The following is a 19,089-nucleotide window of genomic DNA, read 5'->3' as shown; positions in this document are numbered from 1 at the left end:
TTTCCCCATAACTGATCCAATTCAAATGAAATGACAGTATCTTAAAATATTTCTTCTAGACTTTTAACTTTTTGTACCATACAGCCTAAAACATCTCCTCTGTGCGAGGAAATGAGACTTGTGCTTTTGTCTGTGATGCCTTTGATGGTGGCATTCAAAGCCATGTTCTAAAGATCAATACCGGGGATGATTAAGGAGATCACAGTCTGTGTTTGATTTTTTTTTGTGAGGAAAGGGAAATCTTATAGACTCAAATGGGTACTTCCGCCACTACTTAACAAAGGAACTTTGCCAGCGTTGGCTTCTGTGTACCCCAAGCACAGATGGCAATCCTACCTTAAGGCTGAGGACAGAATACACTCCCTCAGAAGTAACTGCTCCAGAAACATTATGCACCCCCCAGGTTTTTTCTCCTCCCAGTGCAGTCACAGGTTGGTGTGGCAAGTTCTTCAAACCACAGTGTTTTTAAAAAACACTGACGTTGTCTTGTTTCCACGTTTAGCCTGACTGAAGGCTCTTGTCCACTGCGAGCAGTGGTGCTTTCTGGCACAGGGACAACCACAAAAGAGCACCTTTTCCTTCTGTCCACACACACACATGCAAGAGACACAAGCACAAAACCCTTGGGGAAAAAAGGCAAACTCTACTGTGGAACTCACTTGCCCAAAGGGTGGAAGGCCAGTAAGCCTTCCTTACAGCTTGTCAGTCTCTCCATAAAGGGAACAGAAGAGATTCTGGGAAAGAGAATTGCTGAGAATGAGGATTTCACACAAATTTCAATAAGGAACTTGGGTAGGTAGTGCTACAGTTCACTCTGCATTTGCTTCTAGAATTTCACTGCAGGAAAAAGCAAAACATCAATACACTGGTAAGCTGCTGCACAGTGCGATGCTTCTAGAAGGGCTGAATTTTAAATTAGTTCAACACACCTGCCATCAGAAAAATGGAGATAGTGCCAGCAACTGATGATGTAAATGTATGTCTTTGAAACAAAAGCATCTACATGCAATAATGACAGGTTAGATAGCTCCACTGTACCCTTGCAAAGGTGAGCACAGGTGAAGGACAGCAAAATACAACTTCCCAGACCCCTGAAACCTTAGCTGCCTCTATTCTACCAGTACACACACACCAGTAGTTCTTCAAACTGTACAGACACACACTCATCCACACAAACAGTTAACCCACCCACTCATTTGACTAAAAGACTGTCCATCGGACAGGTTTCTCAACATCCTTTTTTTTTTTTTTTTTTTTTTTTTTTTTCCTTCTTTTTTTGTTGCATCTACTTTCTCTGGGTGAGCTGCTGTCCCACGGAACTAAGTAACTTCTTTTGAAGGGTTGTAACAAAGCTCACCAAGAGCCTCAATTCCCATTTAAGATTCCTTTTACTATGCTCATGTAGCCATAACAATCTATAAGGCCTGCCACTGCCTGAGACAAAGCTGTACGTGGGTCACACAAGAGGGCAGAAAGTGAAACAGCAAAACACCAATGGAGCGGAGAACAAAGCAGCAGAAAGCCATAGAGTGTTACATGACTTACATGAGGAAGTACGGAAGATGCAGCTCCTGTCCCCATTTCTCAACCCTCACCATTACTTCTACTGCTGCTCCCTGTAGCAGCATAGCCTGATCCAAGCTGTGACTGTCTCTAGTCCTCAGAAAGACAGCTAGCACATGCTCGGGAAATGTGGCCCTAGGAAAATCCTATGGGGAGAAAAAAAAAAAAAGCACTTCTGACAAGCACTGGCTAGAAAAGAGACTGAATTATGAACAAAGCCACCATGAGCATTCTTTGTAAGTAAGCAGGATTACATGCAAGGAAATGCCTGACTTCTAACATAAATTTTTCTTCTTACCCCAGATTGCTGTGGATTTTGACAAACTGCCTAGCTCAAAATGGGTTAGATCATTTCTCTTTTTATTACAGGAATTCTCTATGCTTCTTGAACTGTATATCCACCAAAATCTACATTTTCACAAGTTCAAACTTCCCAGAAAATAACCCGCTTCAACTAATTTATACACAATTTCTGCCTTACCAATATGCCACCCCACACTCTTGCCTCACTCCATAGCACAATCTTGGTGATACTGATCATCTTCCAAGAGCAGAAGCAGCTATTTATAGCACGTGAGGTCTTATGCAGACCCATCTGTACCACCCTACCTACCAAGTGGATGGTGACAACAGGTAAACATTGGAAAGAAATGAGATAGCTGGCAAAGGCATCAGCAATAGTTTGAGAAAGATCTTTTTCATTTGCATGCATCTGACCTCACTGGTATTCACAACTGATTAACATCAACTGCCATGGTCAACACTTAATTCACCCAGAAAGCTGCTGCTAGTTTGACTTCATTAATATTGACATCTGAACTCTGTAGCTACAGTGGATTACTATTAATAATCATTTATGGCCAGCGATTTGCACAGAGCATGCCTGTCTAACCTGGGAGTCAGGCGATGAATCTTCAGTAACAATTCACAAGCTGTCCACCTCTGCAGCTATGCAATAAGCTGCTTTACCTCATCTCTTGCACTACCACTACTCACACTTGTCCTACCACAGGTGTAATGTGTTTCCACACCTAACTCAGGCTTCTTTCACACTTCTGGGTAGGGCAGGAAGTTGCAACAGAGTAAAGTTTCTTTGATGAAAAAATGCCAGGGGAGGTGAGAAATACTAGATGGTAGCAGCAAAGGTCAAGACTGTAAAAATATGCAGGTGCGATACATTTTTATTACTCTAGGCTTCTGGTACAGAAAGATACCTAGAGTCCAGCTCCTCTCAGATGTCTAAGGAGCAAAATTCCACTTTGCCTTTGTATTTACAGGTGCAGCTACTGAAGTTTTATGGAATGTACAAAAAGCCCTTAACCTCCTCCTCCAGCAGTAAGTAGGGTTGTAAAACTAACTTCATACACATGCTGATGTGTTAGGCTGGATTAAGGCCACAGCACTGGGTACCTTTCAGGGTCAATTCGACTTGCATCATGAAGCACCTCCAACCTACCACCGCACAAGGCTCCTGTGAGCAATCCAGCCCTGGGTGACTAATAAAGAAATGAAGTGACAGTGAGGCGTGCGCGGGTTTTGTACCAAATCAGATCTCACAGTTTCCAGCTATCGTTACTTGATTCAGGCCAGACCGGCAGTGTCCCATGCAGCACTCCACAGCTCACAAGTGGAAAAAGTGACCCAGCTCCCTTCATACCCATGCCACAAACCGCCTTTCCTGGGCCAGCAACTGCTGCTCCGCTCCCGGCTGCACTTCCAGGTACCTGGCAAACTGCCGGGGGCAGCTTCATCGGACTATTTCTCATGCAGCTGACTTGATAATTTCTAAATAACTAGGGCTTAGTCTGCAGGATTGCTGCCTAGTCTCAGCATCTTCTTGTTTTATTTTAGCTTGCTTTCTCCCCCAAAACTGGGCAACCAAGAGATGCTGACAGGAATGACCCAGTGAAACAGAGAGGAGAGAGAGAACTGGAGCCTCTGGTACCATCGAGGTGCCTGAGAAAATGAAATCCCTAGGAGACTTTACAGATCTACAGGTTATTACTTTCTCTTGCCCTCCTCACACCATCCCCCCACATGCAGAAAATCCTTAGCCATGGGCTCATAACATAATAAGCTTCCACTTGGTTTTAATATATTTTCTCATATTAACTTTAGCCAAAATTAACACTATTTCCCTCCTTCAATTTTCCTCCTTCAATGCTAAATATATTGAACCGAGTTTAACCATTTTCTGGTGAAAAAATATCTTCCTTTTCTAGTAGAGAAGTTCAGAATATCTTTGTTATTTCAGTTTCCAAGAGACACTACAGAAATTGAGCAAGTTGGTATCATTTCACCTGGTTTCTAAAGCTTCAAGACAGAAAAATCACTGTATTTGAAAGTGCTTGAGCTTTTAGAAGATTACCATTTTCCCCATTAACTTGCAGTGCCACCATCACCACTTTGTGATGTGTATACAAGCCCAAACCAAAGAAAACTTCAGCTTCTTCAAGATTTTGCAGCTTTAAAATTGCTTTTAGCATGGACTTAGTGACTGCTGCTTCTGCCATCAAAATCTTCAAAATGCACCAGATCTTTGGAATTTTTAAAAATTAAAAAGAATTAAAAATTGCAATGTCAATGTTCTCTTACTCTATACATAAGAGCTCCTTATTGTTACAACCCTGTTAAGAAAATCTAAAGGAAGAAAACAAGAGTGGATTTTTACAGAAACACTCTTTGAATCATGTTGAGAAAAAAAAAACCTGATAACAGTGACATTTTTACCAAATCCTATGTTTCAATCAGAAGTAAAAAAAGAAATTTAAAAAATTTGACCAGCCGTACTATATTTGGGTCTGTGGCTGTATTCCCAGAATTTAGCAATAACACCCCAATACACTTTTTTTTTTTTTTTCCCTGTTGGAATATACTTTTCAGATATGGAAACAGCCTTTTCAACTCACGTGCAGTGGCGTGAGAAAACACAAACCCACACATACATAGACATAAAAATAATCAAGTTAGCATTCTTTAGTCTACAAAGTTTGCTAGACCTCCATCGTTAAAATTCATTAAATATAGGTATAAATTATTTAGAAGGAATTAGACATGCTTCTAGATAGAGCACTGAGGAAGGAGTCTCCTTATGGCCATAATGGTTGATAGTGGTAGCAATTAGAAACTAAAATTGTGGTCTACAGGAAATTTCAACTTTCTGAAATTTATTTTTCTTCTGAAAGAAAAACTGATTTTCTCATGAAATCTGAATTAACCCCCTCCATGCTTTTCTAAAAGTTCTGCTTTGATCAAATTTAGAAGTTTTTCCTATATTTTTTCTTCTTTTATAATACAATGCAAAATACATTGTAAGCAAAAGACAAATATCTAGGCAAACAAGGCACAGTCTTATTGATATTTGATTTTCAATTTCTTTACATGCAAGCGCACTGAAAATGGCATGTCCCCATACAAAACCTGTGTTTCAGTGAAACAGCATTTTCCAACAGGAAAATGTCTTTTTGGTTAATTTTTTCAGTCTCAGTTCCTTTCATGATACCCATCTTGGATGACAAGGGAAGTTATTTACTGCAAGTCTGAAAAAGTGGAGGCTGAATTCTGTCTTCTTGCCTCTCTTCATCTCTGCTTGTTCACAGGAGGGGAGCTGCTTCAGAGTCACAGTGTTTTTAAAAGAAGCCAGAATTAACTCTTCCTCCACTGTATCACAAGCAATGAAATCCGGTTTCCTACCACCTGTTGTCTTGTGGTTGGATTCTTTTGTCCCTAAGGAGGTGAAAACTGACTGAAGAGTCTCCTGCTGTTTCCCTGTCTGTATCATGTAATCTGTCTGGCGTCCCATAGAAAACAGGAAAAGTTGCAGCCTTTCCCTCAATGGAAACAGTAATTCAGTCTCTTTCCTGTATTTAGTCTTCTATTTCCCTAAAATATTTAGGAAATTTGAATCTTTTGGACCTCTAGTGCTCTATCAAATTTGGCTGAAAGTGCTCTGACATTATTAGGCAGGCACACAGGTATAGATACATGGTGTGGTCACAAAAGCATCATCTCTTAAGGACACAAGATAAAAAGAAAATTGCAGTAGCTGCCTGTATGTGTGACTGTTGGAAAGACCCTTGCACTCTTTTGCAGCCACATTCAGGCAAGGACTGTCTGTGTTATGAGATAATTAGCAATCTGATGAGCAATTCACAGATGAAAAGTGTTACATAAATCCCAACATCATTATAGCTAAGAACAGGGTGATAATTACAGCTAAGATTGCCTGAATACTTTCATTCCCAGTTTGGGGGATTATATTTTTTCCCCAAAGACTCATAACTCTATTTCTTAGTCCAATCCTACTCTCTTTGCTCCAGTGAAGTCAACTTCAGTGAGACCACTGATGCAATGTATTTCCCCCCTGCTGTCTGCCTGGAGCTGGTCTTCTGGAAGACTCAGTTAAAGGAATTCAGCTGCTGTTAAGTTTGCTGTGGTGAGTACAGCAGAGCGCTATACATTTGGATTTCAGAAGAGCTTTCACTGTCACTGATAATAAAAAATGAGAACAGAGAAAACGTAGCAATTGTAAAATGTTACCTGCACCCTACCCTTCCAAAAGAACACCTTCCAGCCTTTTTTCAGAGGACAGTGTATTCCTCAATATATAAAGGTCATTTGCATTTACAACCATAACAGGAAATGAAATAACCTTAAAATACAAATCAGCAATATATTCAGTATGCAAATCAACATTTTTATGAGCTGCAATAATGAGGAACAAGCAAATTAGTACTATTCCAAACTACCTTTTAATTCTTTCTGCATTCTCTTAGCATCAGCAGATAAACAGGACTAAAGATTTCGCTAACTGTCACATACAGCACCACAGCCAGTATATACATATTATTTAAAAACAGCACATAGTTACTACATACACCATTTAACCTCACAGAGGCTATCTGATTCTGATCTCATTCTTGTGTAAATTAGGAATTAACCTTACCATGTAGACATAATCGGCCTTACAGCGATGTAAAGCTGGCAGAAACAACATCCTCACCAAACCCACACCACTCGTTAATACTGTTCACAATTTATAAATGAAGCAATCAAAACTCAGTAATTTGGTAAAACCTAACGTAGTCATCATGAGCCATCTTTTAAGTGTTTCATCAAGCACTTGAGCCTTTTGCATTGCCACACACAAAATTCAGGCTACAGATTTATTAGGTCTCTGCCATGCACATGAGGTACCACGCACCAGCAGCTGGTTAGTAACTGACCACATGGAGGCTTTTAGTTGTAGCAAATCAAGGGTCCCCTAACTTCTGCCCAGGTAGGGCCAGACTGCCCCAGATGTCTTTCACTTTCTGATGGTTGCTGAGAATTGGGGCATGCACACAGACTGTTTCTGTGGAACAGATGATGCATGACAAGGTCTTACCTGTGCTTCCCAGGTCATGTGTCACATTTCTTAATTAATGCCAATGACAACTGTTGGTATGAAAGGTGTTCCTGCTGGGAAAACTTAGGAAAAGCTGGTACTTCACTGTTCACCTGTATTATGCAAAGCTTCACACTGAAACAGTGGGCCTTGGAGATGAAGTCATGCAAGCTGCTGGAGAGTTAGATTACTCTCTAAATACACAGTTTAGAGTCAGTTCTTGAACCAGACTTACTCCCCGTGAACAATCTGCAGCTCATGTTTCTGAGAAAGTGCCTGCATTTTTTGTGAGCATCCCTTTTCCAGGAACACTTCCTTAGTATATATACAGAAAATATGTAACTATCACTCAGATTCTCCCTTACTGATTTTGCCCATCACTAGGAAGCCAACTCAAAGTTCTGGCATTGCTTAGCAAAAAGGCAGGCCTGAAGACAAAGTGGTCAGGAAGGGACAACAGTGTCACATTTAGAATTACTTCATTGTAATGGGTCTTGTAAGAGGGGCACTGGCCTTCCCTCAGGCAGACAGTCTGTCAGATCTATTCTGAGTCCTTGTGAAGTCCCTGGCAGGTTGCTGAGATTGACCTGCAAAATCATGCTGGGGCATTAAGGCTGGCCAAAGGTTGATTTTTTCATCAGCATAGAAAGAAAATGATACTTTGTAAAGTCCCATCTACAAAGCTCAGTGAAAGTCTAGAGGTCAATGAAATAAATATAGTGCATTTACATTAGCAAATAGACAAAACAGCACACAACGTGTTGAGGAAGGGTGGTGGTTTCATATTGGACTTTAAAGCCAATTTTAGAGACCTCAGGGAAACCATGTATTTGATTAACTCATTCTTACAATCTAAACAGAGAAGGACTGACAACCGTATTTCAGTGTTTTTTTATGAAAAGACGAAGCATGCATAGAGCTGGTATCTCATGCTTTCACCTACTGTAATTATGGTAATACACAAAAAAAGAAAACAAAAAGCTTACTCAGCCCTGATTCTGCAAACATCTGACCAGAAGCAGAATGCGTCAGCTGCGTTTCCCAAGGGAAAACATAGTACTTGTGTTAAGTACTGACAAAAATGCAAGGATCCTCGTGTGCTTTGCAAACTTGTAAAATACCAATAGAAAAGCTTGCTCAAGTCAACTACTCTCAAAAATAAGGTACAGAAGACATTTCACTACCATCACGTAGCGTTTGAGTCTATGTATGAGTATTTCAGACTTGCAACACACTATTTGGCTAAAGGCCTGAGAGGAGGAGTTAGTTATCCCCCTGCCTAAAAAGCCATACTTTCTCTACCATGGGAAAAGCAAAGGAAGAGATCATTTTCAGAGAATGGTAAACTTTCATCATGACTTTTCAAGGTTATAATTATTATTATTATTCTACTGCTCAGTTTTAATTTTTTTGAGTAAACATATCAATTTTTATCTTTTTCATATCAGAACTTTTCAATCCATATTATATTATAAAGTAATGTGTCAACCTGAAGCTTAACCTCCAACACCAAGGACACATAAATTACCACTGGCACTGCTCATTTTAAGTGTCTTAAGTGGTTTACAAGGTTTAATATAGAGAAGATTGTGAAAATACTAGGGCTAAACACCCAAGGGACACTGGGGAAGAGCCAAGAACTGTGACCTTTTGGATGTCTGACTTTGCAGACACAATTGTTTCAGTGGTTTTCTTTCTCTTTCACGCCTTTGGTTTTTGGTTGGTTTTTTTTTTTTTGGTTGGGTTTTTTTTTTTTTTTTTGTCTGCTTTCTGTCTGAACTCCTAATTAAGACAAGCTTCCCAAATGCTACTGCTCAGAGCTCACAGGAAAGCCTCCCAAGAACTCCTCAGATATCTCACAGCAATAGTTTTATGCGTAGTGTGAAAGCAGGCTTACACATCATCCTGCAGCTAACTGCAGCTATTCAAGACTCCTTTATAGATATGACCATCAGTAACCTTTTATTCTATCACTTGGTATCAAAGCTCTTCTCAGAGCTGACAGGAAGTATTGCTGAACAATTCTGGGCAAGTCAGTTTTACTTCTCTATTTTAATGTTTCATTATAAGTTTTGCCTATGTGTCACAGCTCAGCCCCTGAGTCTTGTTGCCCAACTCCTCCACAAGCAGATTTTTACTGCCTCCTTCCACAGTTCACTTGCTGTTAAAAAGTTCTCATGATTTTACTTCCGTAACTAGAAAACACACCTGAGAGCAGCATAGTTAGCCTAGACAAGCTAAAGAAAACAAAGAGTAAAGTTGTGGATTAAATATTCAAATTAATTTCCTTCTTGCTCTGTTTCCCTGGGTGCCATTAACTTCCTTTTACTAAATGGAGAATGTTCTTTGTGAGCAGTGCCTGCACTGAAAACTCCCCAGCCACCTGGGAAGTGCCGCCACCTACTACAACAGTCACCGAGCAAGTAAAGCTCCTCGGGTTGCCCTCTCCACCCCACGGGCACCATGCTAACCAGTAACACTATCCCACATGTTCTCCTATTTAGGCCAGATGCTTGGAAGTCAGGTTTGCAGATATTACCCCACTACCTCCAGAGGTGGCACCACCAATGGACTGAGCCTGAAATTTTCTTCTAAAAAAAAAAGAATGAAACTCCTAGCAAGTTTGGGGGATATAAATACACACACACAGAGCATTTGGAGCAAATGTCATAGGTATCACCTCAGAAACTTGAGCTTTTGCTAGCCGGCAGAGAAAATTAAAATGCCAATGATATGAGAAAACACAGAATAGAAGCCACCACAGCAACTCTCAATACATTAATTTCTCACTGATAATTTTGATAGGGATGATCTAATTGCCATTTTTGTGCATTTTATTGAAAAGTGGATTCCACAGGGTGCTAAGCAACTTTGGCTTTTACATACTATGCCTAGCACTTTTCTCTAGCTAAGCTTCACCAAAATCCACTGAGCTCAAGCACAATTTTAAGTGCATCACTGCCCAGGACAAGAATGTTTAGCACTCCTTCTTTTAAAGATGCAAATTTATACTTGTCTGCTCTTTATGGGTCATCTTTCTCAACTTGGCAATGACCAACAAGAAAGTCATGAAGTGAGGAAATGTAACTTGCCATTCATTCAGTGTAAATACCTTGCAAAGCTACAGCTTTGCAATTTCCTTTCTTTGGGTAAATAATTTGAAATAGAGTAAGCAATGATAGTGGATGACTGGAAACAGAATCCCTCAAAGTCCCGGATGACTGACAGATACCACAAGTGATGACGTATTTTCTTTTAAATCCCCTTCATCTATTTTCAGACATTTCTGTTTGTGCTGGCTTAACAGCAGCTTACTGAAAAGCAATGAGATATATACAACATCTGTGCAAGTAATACAACTACCACACAGGCTAAAATACTGGTACTGTCATATACCTATACATAAACCAAAAATAATAATGTGCATATTACCCTAAGCCAAGTTTTTATGCAGGTGTGTCTCTGATCTATGGATGTTTGTGAGGTTTTAATTTAAATCACCCATGTTCACACTTAAAACCTGAAGAACAAGAGAGTGGAAATTTCTAGCACAGTGGGTTACAATGCAACAACACATGCCTTTCTCAAAGTATGGCTCCCCATAGAAACGTTTGGATTCATGAGGCAAGAACTGTGTCTTAACAGTTCCCGATATAGCTAAGGATTTACCCCAAAATGCTGGATATTGAGGAAGGTCGTATCATACTTGAAGAAGCTTGATTTCTGTTCTATTTTGCATTTTGTGAAGCTCTGTATCTCTTTTGCTGAACTCCTGTAGGTGGTAGTGTTGGTGTAATACGTCACACAAAATTACTGGGGCCTCTTGGGACACTGCCCAAACCTCCAGGAGATGTCATTCTTTAAAGTTTATTGGCTTACTTCCTCTAAGCATGGTACTCCTTATTCTTAGGATCGATAAACAAATAATTAAATTACATTAATATCCATATTTGCTCAAGAAACAGTAACACCTGTGGTGTCAGAACAGGTAAGTAGGGAAAAGCAAGCAGAGTCTATAACCAAGACAGCCCCCATTGATCCCGTTATTCTTGAAGTTTAGCTTACCTTTCTTAAAATGGTGAACAAATAATGTTGATTCTTTTTCTACTTCTGTCCTCTACCTTTGGCTAAACAAACAAAAACCCGCAAGAAGTTGTGTCATCTAGATTTACTACGGCTTTTTCTCAAAAAGTGAAAAAAATCAGAGATTTTTAATTTAAGAAAAATGTTTACTATTGAAAAACAGAAAAACAAAAGTTAGGGCTTTAGTCAAAAGCACATACAATTGGTTTTGATGGAATAGGTAATTATCAAACTGATAGTTTTGTTCTTTGCTCAGATAACTCCAGCTACTGGATGTGGAGTCAAACACACAGAAACTGCCTTCCTGCAGAAATGCAAAGCCTCCATTTCTACTTTAAAACACCATAAAAGTGCTTTATAATAAATATAAGTATGCCAAAGAGAACTAAGCTCTAAGTTCAGGTCATGGAAATAATAAGAAATGTTCTTCCAGAGGGTAGGCAACAACTGGTGATGCAAACGACTGCCATGCAGATGGCAAAGGGCTTTAAGAATTCCTTATCTCCTTAGCAAGAGGAGCCCCAACAAGAAAACCTCTCTGATAGTAAACCAACCTTAAAAAGCCCTCACAAAACTTTAACAGGGTCAGTCAGAGACACCTGCAACATGAACAAATGAAAACACGGCTGAGGAAGTGTTTGGAAAGCAGCAATCCAGCAGAGCATACACCAGCACCTTCACGGCAAGGATCTGAGTTCAGCTCAGCGCAGTTCTCTCGGTTGCTCTTGTCACACCTGATGACTCTCCAAGGTAGCAGCACTAAAGTAAATGCCTTTTCAGGCCCACTCTACATTTGGCTGTCATCGGTGAACCCAGCAAGGGCAACAGGCCGCTCCACCTCTCTTTCTTTACCTGCATGATACCAGTGGTCTCTGCTGCTTGCTCTCCTTAGCAGTGCAAGTAGTAGTGGCTGCTGCATCTTGGCAATGACTTGTTCCAGCTAAAATTGTGTTTTAATTTAGCAGAAAAGTCCATTTTAGTTGCCTGCCCCCCTTCCCCCCCCCCCCCCCCCCCCCCCCCCCGCTTTTGGGCAAATTCAACCGGACTGTTAAATGTCAAACACAGTAAAGATAAGGCAGTTCCACTGAGCGGCAGAATGAATCAAATGTCTCAGTTGCACAAGAGTGGGCTGGCGAGTCTCTGTTAAAAAGCCCACGCAGTAAATTTAGAGCTGCTCTTTCCCCCTACTAATCAAATCAGCTGTTCGACAGCACAATGTCTGTGCCAGAATAGTCCAAGAAGAAAGAACTGCCCTCAGATACATTTCCATGAGATCTGGAGATTCACAGGACAAAAATGAAGACACAGCTGAATAACTACAGGAAGCAGTAAATCATTTTAGGGAGTATTAAGCAACTGCTTGATTTCCAAAACTCTGCTTCACACAGGAAAGGATTGCAGAGTCTAACCCTTGTAGCTCACCTATGGTTCTGAAAAATGTAGTCCTTGCGCTTTACCTGACAGAGTAAAGCACTAAGAATGCAAATCTGTAAGGAAAGTGAGCTTAAATGTTAGAATTAGGCACATTTCTCTACCCCCCACCCCCCCCCCCCTCCTCCAAATGAAGTTCAGTATTGAGGATTTTTGCAACTTTTGAATGCATATCAGGAGCAAGCCTGGTACTTCCCCTGCTTAAAAGTGCCACATTCCTCATTTTAAATATGAGGTTATGGCATACAAAACCTTATCCTCTTTAATCAATAGTTCAGCCCTGATTGGTGGTAATTCAAAATAATCTCTGACAGAGGTTTTTCACAGTGAGTATAAAATATTTCAGTCTAGTACTCAGAGACCTGACACAGACACCACAAATGGTACTTGTTAGCTAAGCCGTCTGAGCCATGGGGTCTTTACCCTTTTGCATTACTGGCAGAGCTCCCCCACCAGAAGCAGAAAAGAGCAGTAGAAGAAATGTAATTCAGTGCTTACCCTGAAGATTATTGATATAGCAAGTTTCATGAGCCCTTAGTTCAAATCTACAAAATGGGAGTCACCTGAATTGAATTGCTATTAAGGAAACTACAAAGTCTCTGCTGGAAAAGCAAGACTTAGATTGCCATTCCTTGAGATCCATTGTAATGAAATCTTTTCACCCTAGATTGACGTACTGCCTAGGAAAGATTATAAAACACATGGCTGTCACTATTAGTACTGAACTGCTGGATCTCCAAGACTTTTGGGAAGCTTTAGCTTATCCATTACAAGTAAAGCACTCAGCAATTCCTCTTTCATAACCTTAGTCTTCTAAAGAAACAGATTAAATGATAGTTCAAATATAAGCCCAACAAATCACTTGAAATCTGAACTAAAGAAGATCATGCTTCTATCACCAAAGCTGTTAGGCATTTACCATTGTCCTTCTGCCTCATTAAGTTTGTTCTGTCTTAAAAAGCGTAAGACTATGTGAAATTCTAAGAATAGCAGAACAGGAAAATAATATCCACAGACATACTCATGCATTCCCAGTTGTAATTTGTTCTGGCCTCCTTTATTCCCCTCTTGCTATTTTTCCAGGAACTTGAAGAGGAGTGGTTACTACTCATGGAAACACTGAGCTTCTGTTATTTGCAGAAATACTCACAGACTGTGTGTGGAAAGAAGTTGTGCCTAAGGAAGGCAATATGCTAATAATTTAAAAAAACCATATATCCAGGTAAGGAAGAGGCTCAGTCTAGTGTTTGTTAGGCTACTGAACTACAGAGTGGATGACCATGAGATTTTTTGAACAAACAATCCATCCTTATTGATTCTCAGGTACAATAAACAAATTGCTTCTTAAAAATTGAGTGGATACCTATTAGCAGGATCACTTACTGAGAATTGGGGGGTGGGGTTGGGGGGAGTGGGGCAGGGGTGAGTGGGCTGGATGTAGAAAGGAAAAACAAAAAAAACACAGCATAAGCAGAACTGCCTAGGTAGAAAATGTTTCCAGCAGGCAATTTTCATAACCAATTGCTCAGTTGCTAAACAAGTGGTGTACACTTCATACATACTCATTTAGCCACAAACATGTTGCGTGACAAATACAATCAAGTCTAGGAAAGACAGAATGCAAGAGTTGAAAGAATTAAGGGAACTAGTAAAGGAAAGAAAATCACTTCATCTCTGGTCTGCTAGTTTTAATCCAATCCATATTAGTAGGCATGAAGTTTTAACCTTCCAGTGTCTGACTGTGAACTGGCCCATGTGAAATGAGTTGGCAGACTTTATCCCATCCTACTAAATGCAAGACTCAGCAACCTCTTCCTCTCCTCCTCTTTTGCACACATGTGCACACCCTTCTCAAAAATGGGGATAGTATTGGCAATCATAACAAAGACAGACCAAAGCTTGTGAGCGCCTGTACATAACTGATTTCTGAGCTCTTAGACATCATGAATGCAAGAAATGGAAACAGTACAGCAAAATATAAGCATCCACAACCATCGTACATGTTCCTTAAGGTCATAATCTGTTTCTTACTACAGACTTTCCTTGCCTGGTCTGACCATCATTTTCCTGTCACTACAGAATTACTGTTATGCTTTCAATGCTAATGTCTGGCCAGGTTCTGATTAAGGATTCAAAATAATAACAATCTCTCAATTTCAGAAGCATTAAGGTTAAAAAGCTGAATTAGAGAAAGATGTGATGCTCTCCCATGCAGAAAAATGAAAAAAAGTTATAATGTTTTACATGAGAAAGATTTAGAACTTGTCCAACAAAAAGAATGTTATGGATTTTGCACTAAAGGTTGAAATGAGCATATTTTTTTTCCCCTCAAGCAAGTAAAGTGTTAAATGGCTACAGTTTTCATAAGCTTTGTGAACATATTTGTGGGGCTTGGATCCAGTTTTGAAATAGCTATAAATTACTATAATTTGGCACCAATATTACACAAAGACAGAGGACATGTACAAATTTTATTTGCTGCAATAATCATTCAAGATTATTTTGTTTAAATGGCACCTATAATCTAAAACCTGCAGGTTCGATGTTAAAGACATCTGCCAAGTGGAGTCTGAATTTGCCTTCATGTGCTGTGAGCCGGGAAAGCTCTACATGAGCACCAGTTTTGACCCAGTTTTGATGACCTTCGACCACTAAAGAGCAGAGCGCACTTAGTGCTACCAGCTCTCATCATTTCAGCCTTGACTAATACTTTGTCAGAGGCGGTAAACTACAGTTTCAATATAATTCAGTATTTCATGACACTTTGGAACAAATTTCCAAGATGTTCTTTCAAAGAGAAAAGACGGGGATATAGAATTAGCAACAACCACTTGCAAAACCAAGTTTCCCAGTTTCCTGATACAATAAAACAACAGGAATGATAAATTGCACTTACATTCTCTCTAGTCCCACCTGGTTGCAAAGCGGGCCTTCTTGATGTGCCGGGAGAAGAAAGAGAAACAAACCTCACACTTCCAGTACCAGCTGAACTGAATCTATTGAGCAGAACATGAAGTTTTTTCTTGCATTATCTTCTGTCAGCACCCTCCTTTCTGTGGAGGAAAAGACCCAAACAAATCAGTGGTGTATCTAAAGAACATACATGTGTGAACAACTGCCAAAGAGCAGCCTTACAAAGTCTTGGTAATTTGGAAAGCCATTCAGCCCCAAAGGGTTTGGATTAGGTTCCACCAAATGTTGTTCGATAGTGAGTTTCACCTGGCTGAAGAGCAATGGTCCCTGTAGCAGAGGTACAGGTATTCAGGGTGCTTTGGGTTTTTGTGGGTTTTTTTGTTTGGTTCTTATTTGTTTATTTGGGGTTTTTGTTGTGGGGTTGGTTTTTTTTTCCAGGGAACTCAGAGTCCATTTTGAGGTCCACCCTGCTCCTTCAGACGCATAAGCCCCCGGTGAGGTTCAGGGCTGCCAGAAAGGTAACAGCTCAGAGTCCGTCCCACCTCCAAGTCCTGCTGTTCGAGCTGAGCGCAGGCCCCAGCACCAACAGCTTCCTCCCTTCCCGCCTTTTTTCCTGGAGCGGGAACGCAGCACAGGCTGCAAACTAAAGAGCTGACTGCAAAATGATTTAGTCTACAACAGCAGTATTTGACCAGCTCAGGGAAACCAAGTCAGTACAGGCCCATTCTGTGGAGCCCTCATAACTGATTTTTAAAGTGTCATACAATTGATGGTGGCTGAAGCTAAGATGCCAACGGAACTTATATGGATAAAGACAGTCGTACAAGTGCTCTCACACACCAGTAGTCTCTAAACTAATTTAGCCACGTCAGTACTGCTTTCACATTGGTAGCGGCTGGCCTTGTTTACAGAGAGTTATCACTTCTAAGGCAGCAGCTGAATTCAACAGCTTGTAGGCCTCCCTCCCACTGACATCCCACCGTGTAGGTGGGGAGGACTCGTAGGTGCAGAAGCAGGAAGGAGCTGCCAACACCAGTGCGTGACGGCTGTCACACAACAGTCTCTCACCGCTCCCTTACTCGTTTCGGCACGTTTCTGCTCATAGATGGCTGCGAGAGCAAATACGTTAAAATGATTGCTCCATCACCCAACATCACAGGAAACATTCAGCCTAATCGTATAGATTCAAGTGCTTCAAAATGAGCCACCAGGGGCTGTGAGGCTAAAAAGAATCCACGTGCCAAGCCATTTGTGTTTGGGTTTTTTTCCCCTCCTTTTATCTTCTTTAACATACATACATTCAGCTGCTTGAGTCTGTGCCTTGTGGAAAGTGGCTGAAGCAGGGTGAAGTCTCACCGAGTGAGACTGAAAGCCTCTGTGTGGAAGGGGGAGATGAGCTGCAAAGGCATCAAATTTGCGCCTGGAGCTGGAACATGCTAGTCTGAAGATGGCAGGCTTAGTGGGGAACACCAAAAAGCATGACTGTCACGTTGCCATCGCAGTAAGCAAGGAGACATTTTTCTACTAACTGAGGTGCAGGAGATCTCGAAAATAGTCTCAGCATTTGAAATATATGGAACAAAACTGACATACCCTGGGTTTAGTACTGGATTAAAATTATTTTAGCTCGTCTTCCAAAAAATGCAGTGAGTGCAGTTGGGGGATCGGAAGGCCGCTGCCAGTACAGCTCTGCTGGAAGAGTTGAGGAACTTCCTGAGTACTTTTGTCTAAAACAAACAAGAGGCTTTCCAGGAAGTTCTGAGTAATCATCCGACCTTGTGCATAGCTCAACTGCTACAGAAGGAAGAAACTATCCTGAGATGGAGAGACAAAGATTTAAATAAAAGAGAAAACGCACCAGCCTGTTTGAGGAAATTAAGAAAGAACAGACTGAAACGTGCCCCAGGAATTTTAGCAAAGAGCAACTAATCCAGTGAGACTCGTGAGAGAACTCCAAAAAATGAACAAAATTCAGGAGTTCATAAAGACAGCCTACTGACTTCCCACAGGGGATTTCCTCTGGGGCATAACACCAGAAGACCCTTCCCTCCCCTCCAGAGTTTAAAGTTCGACGTGTCTTTGTGTGGGCCTCTTACTGCTTTCTCCAACTAAACCAGCTTCTGTCTCTGGAGACGATGGGGGTATCTATAGTCTCTACAAGAGACCACTGTGTCTTTAAGCATCATAACATGGCAGAATTAAGAGATCCTGCAACCTATATGGTTGGGACAGGGATCCCATCCCCACCCACAGGCATCAAATCAACTCCTGATAGCAATACTACTCTGTGAGCAGTTTTTCCACCCAAACCAAATTAACCAGAGGTAATGATGCTATGACCTTTCCAGTCAGGCAATGCTGCTTTTTATGCTTTGGATTCTCCTGCATTAGGAGGCTTCAAAGGGACTAAAATAGAGAGGGGAAAAAAAAGAAAAAGGAATGAGCAGATCCAGATGAAATGAGCTTTTTCATGCCTACGAATGGACACTGTAATATCTCTCTAACTTAATTACGAGTACAACATGGATTTTTGTGTTTATTTTATGTATATGCATGTATATAAAAACATGCAAACAAGTGTAGTGTCTATTCATGTGCTACAGCTGCCTCCTCAGCTCTTAATATTGGCTGTCTTTATGGCTGTGTAAATACCTCTACACACCAGAGGAAATAGAATTAAATCCCTGGAAATTCAAAGGGGGCCACAGGCACACACATATACACACCCGCCATTACGGGTCTCTGCTATTGCTCTATCATTACATAAAACATAATAGCAATGTTGTAGGTTAGCAATAGTTTTAGGGGCACAGATACCACAGCATCTGGTCTGTCCTGAAGCCATCTCTACCATTTCCCCTTAGCTATCAGTATTTCCATGTAGACCCCATGGTAGAAACCTTAACTGATGCCATATATAGACGACAGCTCGTTGGGTTGCCCTGCAAAAGATTTGTCATGCTTTAAGCTAATTTTGCCTTGTGTACAAAAAACTGAGCACACACCCTGTCTCTGAGATAACCTTCTTTAACCTTTCATATCAGCACAGAAGTACTTCAGTGGTTTCTCACATCCAACTCATTCTTCTGAAGGATCAGAACAAGAGATGAAAGAAAAAGTGGATTACAAAGAGGAATTTAAATAGTAGTGTTCTGGCCTTGTTAGAAATAAGTATTTGTGTTTGTGCAGATGTCTAAAAATACATTTTTTTAATTTTAAAGTGGTAAACACCACCACTGATTTTTTTTCAGTCTACAGTTTTTTAAGATAAACTGATTCTGAAGTGTACATTGCCCCTTGTTCAAGAGTGCCAGCGAACACGATTTTCAGGTGGAGTGTGGGGCTTATTTATTTTCAGACTTTTAAAGCTATGATTGCAAACAGATGCATGGATGACTACCCCATCCCCCTCCTTTCCTGCAGAAGAAAAAATAAACATCCAAGGTCGATGATTTCTTTAGAGCAAACACCAAAACACTCGAGACAATAGAAGTTTTATTTCAGACTCCTAACCAGGGCCAAGCTTACAATCTGCAAAACATTCAGTCTTGATGTGCTCAGGAGGAGGAAAGGACAGCTGTGTGTCAGCATCAATCTCCTCTGTGAAAACAGAAACCTAATTCTGTGCCCTTTGATCTGATGGTGATAAACAGTAGAATGACTCAAGACACCACTTTTTTCCACTATAGCTTCAAAAAAAAATATGAAGAAAC

General features: G+C 40.7%; 1 long non-coding RNA gene across 1 annotated transcript in view; it reads right to left on the bottom strand.

Moving 5' to 3' along the window:
- The window catches only part of LOC115343816, a 210,160-nt gene extending 194,650 nt beyond the window's left edge, over window positions 1-15,510 (bottom strand). The window contains exon 1 of the long non-coding RNA XR_003924289.1: window positions 15,360-15,510. This is a non-coding gene — a long non-coding RNA (uncharacterized LOC115343816). The remainder of the gene's footprint in view (window positions 1-15,359) is intronic.
- Between the last annotated feature and the right edge of the window lie 3,579 nt (window positions 15,511-19,089).

Source organism: Aquila chrysaetos, chromosome 7, assembly GCF_900496995.4.
Source record: "Aquila chrysaetos chrysaetos chromosome 7, bAquChr1.4, whole genome shotgun sequence".
In the NCBI taxonomy this organism is placed as follows: Eukaryota; Metazoa; Chordata; class Aves; order Accipitriformes; family Accipitridae; genus Aquila; species Aquila chrysaetos.
Note: the sequence above shows the minus strand (reverse complement) of the source record. Positions and strands in the feature narration are given on the sequence as shown.